Source organism: Hemitrygon akajei, chromosome 29 (genome assembly GCF_048418815.1).
Source record: "Hemitrygon akajei chromosome 29, sHemAka1.3, whole genome shotgun sequence".
Lineage (NCBI taxonomy): Eukaryota > Metazoa > Chordata > Chondrichthyes > Myliobatiformes > Dasyatidae > Hemitrygon > Hemitrygon akajei.
The window spans coordinates 10,720,105-10,726,104 of record NC_133152.1 but is presented as its reverse complement, the minus strand read 5'-3'; positions in this window follow the sequence as shown (position 1 = coordinate 10,726,104).

The window sequence follows — 6,000 nt, the reverse complement described above, 5'->3', positions numbered from 1 at the left end:
CCGCTTTCTCCAGACCAACCAGTTCCCCTCCACCCCCTCTTCCATCTGGCAGAACTGGCTCCCACCCGCAACAATTTCTTACTCGGCTCCTCCCACTTTCTCCAGACTCGAAGGGTAGCCATGGGCATCCACGTGAGCCCTTGCTATGTCTGCCTCATTGCTGGCTACGTAGACCAGTCCACGTTCCAAGCCTTCGCCGGTAATGCTCTCCAACCCTTCCTCCACAACACTGATGACGGCATTGGTGCTGCTTCATGTAGCCATGCTGAGCTCATCAATTTTATCAACTTTGCCTCCAACTTCCACCCTGCCCTTAAATTCATTTGGTCCATTTCTGACACCTTCCTCCCCTTTCTCAATTTCTCTATTTCCATCTCTGGAGCTAGAAAAGATGGTACCAGAGGATTTTGCAGATTGACGTGACTTCTTTCAGTTTGTCCACAAAATAGTTTCTTCTTCTTTTCTCATATCTCTCTTTTTTTCCCCAAAGTGGCTGGGGTCCTTTCAGAGTCCATGATCTACAGCTACAGCTCAAGCTACAGTTTTCCATGAATGGGACCTCGGTCTCACCGAGCAGTCGGATGCTTTGATATTTCCAGGTGCAGTTTGGAAGACGTGTGCTTTTGCAGTATGGGCCTGTGGACGTCCTGGCTTCTCACTAATGTCAGCGTCTGAAGCATCGCGGGAGACTGGAACATCAAGACAGCAGGCGGTGTGAGCTATTGTCGGAAGGAAGTTCCTGCGCTCAAGTGATCCTCTCTTCCTCTCTCCTTTGATAGTGTGTGAGATCCTATTGCTTCTGCAGTCAGGGGACTCAGAAAGCGACGTGGAAAATTGTAACATTAAACCAATGAGCTGTTGGTCTCCCATTCTCATTTGTTGCAGGAATGACCTCTCTCTGCCTCACGAAGGAGAGGTCTGAGATACTGAATTGCTGGAATAGACTGTAGATCTTTGATGGACTCCAGATCATGGGGGCTTGTTTTTGCTTGCATTGTGTGGGGAGGGGGTTGGTGCTTTGCTGGAGCAAGTGGGAGGAGGTGAGAGGGAGGGGCAGAAGGTTGATGCTTTTCCTACTGCTTGTACATGGGAAGGAGGGCTGTGCTTTGAGGTTCTGACATTTCTGTCATTCATACTTTGGGTTTTTTTTCTGTTTTGTGGATGTCTGCAAAGAGAAAGAATTTCAGGTTGTATTCTGTATACATTCTCTGCTATTAAATTGGACCATTGACCTATTCAACTATTGAAGCAGTTGACTGACATTATTTTATAAACCCACCGAGTCTAAATACATTGAATATAACTCTCCCCCAACCCCACCTCTTGCTATTCCCTTTTCTCAGTTCTTGTGGGGAAGGCTTCTGGAGTAAATCCCGAGGGAAAGATCTTGAGCTGGAGTCCCTGAGGCAGTCCAATGTTGAGTTCAATGCTGCAACTCTGCTGGTGTCACTGTGTTGGTCTCTACTGTTCCTTTGAGTCCATTAGATGCATGGAGAGCGGGAGCCTGCTGCATGGGTATCAGTATGCTCTCCATGTTGTACTGTCTAGGCTTGTGCATCAAGACAGCTAGGATGCAACATTTATGGTCAACCCTGACCAATGGAGGCCTCTGAAATTGAGTTTATTTACGTGAATGAAATTGACCTCATTTCACTGTGGTTTTCCTTGGTCCACTCTCTCCTCAGCCCATTGTGTACATGTGTACATCAAGCATCCTCTTGTATTATTAATGCCATTTATGCTTCCCAAACTTCCGTCAAATCTGCACTCCCACGCCCAGATTTTACCACCCACCTGCAGACCACAAGCAATTTACAGAGGTCAGTGAACCTGTTGACCTGTACTTCTTTAGGATGTGGGAAAAACCGAAGCACTCTGGAGGACTCGCAAGTGAACAGAGAGAAACACATGCCAACTCTGTACAAACCAAAGTCAGGATTAAACGTAGATGGGTGGAGCTCTATTAGTTGCCCTACAGTGATGTCCATGGCTAATCCAGTTAACACTTTGAATATCTGGTCCAACATTGGTGTAAATTTTTAATGAATCAATAAAACTAATCAGTTCAAGATGCATTCTTTTGTTCATGTCCACTGCTTAAAAAAATCAATTATGATTATCTTTTGCACTGAGAATAGTTTGCCTTCAATTTTATTGATATACTTCATCAATAATGCTTTCCATTACCAAATGTAATGAATATATAACCATAAATCTCAAAAATATCTTAGTTCAAAATATTATATATTTTCTGCTTATAAAATTATAGCTTTCTTTGGATTTCCTGCTGTTGTTGTCTGAAATGTTTGACACTGAAATTAGATAACTACTATTAAATATTCCTTGTACAAAATATTGTGTTACATATAATTTAAAGTAATTAAGTTCACAGTTAATTTGTCAGTTGCATAGATATCATACTCTACAAAAATACCTTGTTAATCTGAAATACAGTTATGTCCAATGAAATGCTATTGAACAAAGCAAGATATTATGATTTTCTCAGAGACTCAAGTCTAAAGTAAGTAATCAATCCCACCATATTACTGGGTTTTCAGCCATGGTGTCTCGTCTTTAGATTGTCTATTATTAAATTTACTGGCTCTTATGTTCAGCAAAGATCCTTCCAGTCTACCTATAGTGTCTGTCTGTGGACTTAGGATCCTTCAAAGAAATATCATTATAAAATCTTCTGCTTATTTCCCTTGGATTTCTTCCAATCTCCTCCTAGCTTATCCTGGAGAGAAGAAGACCTTCTCTGCAATCCTACCGTAGAGTCATAGTCATAGAGAGATTAAGCACAGAATGGACTCTTTGGCCCATTGAATCTGCTCCGACTGTCAACTACTCAATTAAGCTAATCCTGCATTAATCCTGATTATTTTATTCTCTGCACATTCTGCACTTTACATAGTTATGATTCCTCTCCGAGGGTCATCACCTTATCGTAGTGGTGAGGCTTGAGATTTCCTGCGATCCCAAGAATGACGTCATCTGGAGTTTAGCCATCTAGCACTTAGCTCCTGGTGGGGTCACCATGGTGGTAAGGTCCAGGGGGAGATTCCAGACAAAGAATGAAACAACCAGGACTTCAATAGTGGAGCTGGGGGAAGATGATGATGCATCACAATGGCATTGAAGGTGGAAGAAGGCTGCAGCAGTGAATGATCCCCAGTTGTCTTGCATTCCATGCCACTGAACCCTGACCATGATCTGTCAATGACCACGTGGTGGTTGTCTGTGCATCAGTCTCCCCACATGAAATAATGTCACGCGCAGGCATTGTCTAAGGAAATCTACCCGAGTAGTCTGGTTTCACCAATAGACTACCTCTTAGGAGAACATACTTGTCTTGAGTGATCAAACTACTGCTACTATAATATGAGTAATTTATCTAAAATGATTCACATGTATATGGTAACAAAGTGCAAAGTCTTTTTAAAGATTCATTCTAACTTATGTATTTAAGTCAAATGTTTGCAATCAAAAAATGCTGTAGTGACATTTTCAGCTACTGGAGTTACTTAATCTATTCATTCAATGTACTTAAAACAGTTCCATATCATTGTGATTTAGGCTTTGTGATAGGGTAGAAGGACACTTATATACATATAATTCTATGAAACCTGACCTGAGAATATTTGAGGCTAATAAAAAATACTTAAGGGAATAGCAATCAATTTTGTAGAATATTGTCTAACAGCTAATTTAAAGTAACAAAGTACACAGTTAATTTCACTACGTATATAAAGTTCTCATCTACAAATCCACTTCTATTATTCCCCAGGCTGCTCTGGAGCAAGTTACAAGTCTTGCTGGCCTTTGTTAACAAGAAGATCAAGGACAATGGGAACAGGATTTCCTCATGCACCATACAGACTTGTAAATATATCTTGCAAGGTCTAAACCCTGGGACTCACTCCCATGGAGATTCTTCCCCAGGACAGTAGAAGTTCCTAAAGGCAGCCCATCACCATTGGCCTTCTCAGGAGCAACTAAAGACTGGCAGGAAATCCTTGCTAGTGATGCCCAGATCCTAAAAGTACACATAGTCAAAAACAGCTTTGTTGATTGAATATTCTGACAAAGTAAACGATTCACTTGAAGTATCCTGTCCATCTCCCTGGTCACAGAGGAAAGCAATGTTCCTGCATTGCCCTCAAACAATATCAGCCTGAGCTGACTCACTTCCCGTGCTTAGCACCATCAGACATGATTTTGGTCTATCAGTCCGATGTGTGATTTGACCTATGGTTTAGGACAACTATTAGTGCTTATTGTGTATTTTTTCTAACTGGATGTTATATCACAAAGTGAATTGACCATTGCTTAAGCAACACTGACTTCAGAAACTACAAATGTTACTGGTGTGATCTTTTTGGTGATTGGGTTAAATGAATAGATTAGGGCTCAGACTTTGCCCTTGGTTTCTAATAACTTGTCACTACATTCTGAGCAGTTTCAATTGAACAAGAACTGCAAATAAAAACCAGAAGTAGGAAGACATATGTGAAGGAATTTGTACTTGAAGCATCAATGACTGTTACCTTTTCTCTATCTACTCTATTCGAGAAAATGAAAATAGAAAATATCAGCGAGCACTTGAAACATATTAAACACAGTTCTATTTACATTTATATTATCTTCTCCTTTGTGTTGGAGAAATGTTCTCCAAGTTGCTTTCATAGAAGATAGAGTGTACAGCGCAGTACAAGCCCTTCAGGCCATGGTATTGTGTTGACACTTTAACCTTTTCTAAGATCAATCGAAACCCTTCCGTCCCACATAGTCTTACATTTTGCATTCATCATGTGCCTATCTAATAGTCTCTTAATTGTCCATGATAGATATATAGATATGGCTCTATCACCCCCCACTCCCCCCCCCCACCGGCAGTGCATTTCATGCACCGACCACTCTCCATGTAAAAACTACACCGCTGATAGCCTGCCGATACTTTCCTCCCCGCACTTTAAAGTTATGTCTCCTATATAGCCATTTCTGCTCTGGTGAAAAATCCTGGACTGTCTACTCTTACAATCTTGTGCAGCTCTATCAAGTCACCCTTCACTCAAAAATACTAGCTGGCTCCACCTATCTTGATAAGACATGCTGTCTAATCTAGGAGCATTCTGGTAAATTTTCTTTGTCACTCTCTAAAGGCTTCCAAATCCTTCCGAAAATTAGGTGACACAATACTCCACATGTGATCGAACCAGTTTGATGGAGGTGTAACATTACCTCACAGATCTTCAACTGAATTCCTTGACCAATGAAGGCCGACACACCACACATATTATTAATTACCCCATCAACCTGTGCTGCAACTTTGAGGATCAATGGACATATCTCTCTGTTTGTCCCCACTGTTCACAATTCTGCCATTAACTCTGTATTCTCTTTTCAAGTTGGACCTTCCAAAGTGAATCATTTCACTCTTTTCTGGGTAGAACTTCATCTGCCACTTTTCAGCCCACCTCTGTTTCCTTCCCATGTCCCATTGTAGATTATGTGTTACGATATGCACCCAAGCACACCAGCTTCCGGGGTTTAGATGCTCTATCTCTCCAAAATATGGAGAGCTGGCTGAAATAGATAGATAGATAGATAGATACTTTATTCATCCCCATGGGGAAATTCAACATTTTTTCCAATGTCCCATACACTTGTTGTAGCAAAAACTCATTACATACAATACTTAACTCAGTAATAATATGATATGCATCTAAATCACTAACTCAAAAAGCATTAATAATAGCTTTAAAAAAAGTTCTTAAGTCCTGGCAGTTGAATTGTAAAGCCTAATGGCATTGGGGAGTATTGACCTCTTCATCCTGTCTGAGGAGCATTGCATCGACAGTAACCTGTCGCTGAAACTGCTTCTCTGTCTCTGGATGGTGCTATGTAGAGGATGTTCAGGGTTTTCCATAATTGACCGTAGCCTACTCAGCGCCCTTCGCTCAGCTACTGATGTTAAACTCTCCAGTACTTTGCCCACGA